Source organism: Otolemur garnettii, unplaced genomic scaffold (assembly GCF_000181295.1).
Source record: "Otolemur garnettii isolate 467f Iridium unplaced genomic scaffold, OtoGar3 scaffold00320, whole genome shotgun sequence".
Taxonomy (NCBI): domain Eukaryota; kingdom Metazoa; phylum Chordata; class Mammalia; order Primates; family Galagidae; genus Otolemur; species Otolemur garnettii.
This window is the reverse complement of record NW_003852715.1, coordinates 426094-427617: the sequence shown is the minus strand read 5'-3', so window position 1 is coordinate 427617 and position 1524 is coordinate 426094.

Here is a 1524-nt window from a genome sequence, read left to right as displayed (position 1 = left end):
AGCCCTCAGAGCCTTAAAGTTGTGTTTATCCTGTTAGGTAGGGCTAAGGAGAGACGGGGCAGATGATACTAGGAGATCCTTTGTCCATAATTTAAGAGGAACAAATTGAGCAGCAAGGACTTCCAAGAAACAGAAGCTGGCATTTCCTTTTCTTTTTTTGGTAGAGACAGAGTCCTACCCTGTTGCCCTCGGAATAACCTTTCAGTCCCAAACCTCTCAGAGTGTTAGAATAGTTGGTCTTATAGTGAAATAATATAAAAACTAGAGGGGAGGAGGTAGGGAGATTGGTGTGCTCTCACTTAATGGACACAATGTAAGGGTATATGGCACATGTACAATGGGTGAGAGGCAAATCTGCAACAGGGACTTGACCACAAAACACAATGTCATCTAATCATTTCTACCCTCATATTAATGTGAAATTTACCCAAAGAGTGGAGATGCAAAAATAAAACAATTGACAAGTATATGCTTTGGTTAAATAACTATTTTGGGGACAGTATCTCACTCTATTGCCCCAGACTACAGTGTAGGAATGTCAAATAGCTCACAGCAACCTCCAACTCCTAGGCTCAAGCGGTCCTCAGGCCTCCCAAGTAGCTGAGACTATTAATGTACTACCTGTGGGAGGAAATTTCTAAAACATTACACCAACTTCCCACAGGGGTAAAGGTGTTTAAACATTCTTCTTCATTAAAGAACAAAGACATGGGAATTTAGACCATTTTCTTGGAGAACAAAAAAAAAATGATTAGAGAGAATGAATGGACCAGGGAGAAAAAAAGGATCTTAGAAATGATTGAGGAATCTGAATGAATCTGAGAGGCAAAAATTATGTTGAGGAAAAAACCATCCTCCAAAAGTAGTTGAATATTTTATGTGCACAGTTAACGAGGTAACAGGAAAGCAATACAGAGCAACTGTTTTTGTTTGGGTAAGAAGCTTTGTTTGTTACATAGGACATTTTATTTATTTTATTTATTTATTTTTGAGAGTCTCAAGTTGTTGCCCTGGGTAGAGTGCCGTGGAGTCATACCTCACAGTAACCTGAAAATCCTGGGCTTAAGCGATTCTCTTGCCTCAGCCTCCCAAGTAGCTGGGACTACAGGGGCCTGACACAATGCCTAGAGATGAAGTCACACTCTGGCTCAGGCTAGTCTTGAACCTGTGAGCTCAGGCAATTTGCCCTCCTCAGCCTCCTGAGTGCTAGGATTATAGGCGTGAGCCACCAAGCTGGGATAGCGGCAGTTTTTCTCCTTTTAATAGAGACTAGGTCTGACGGGGTAGTGGCTCAGGCCTGTAATCCTAGCACTCTGGGTGGCCGAGGCTAGTCGATAGCTTGAGCTCACGACTTTGACACCAGTCTGACCAAAAAGCAAGCCCCCATCTCTACTAAAAAATAGAAAAACTGAGGCAAGATTATTGCTTGAGCCCAGAGTTTGAGGTTGCTGTGAGCTATGATGTCATGGCTCTCTACCCAGGGTAACAGCTTGAGACTGTGTCTCAAAAAAAAAAAAAAAAAGA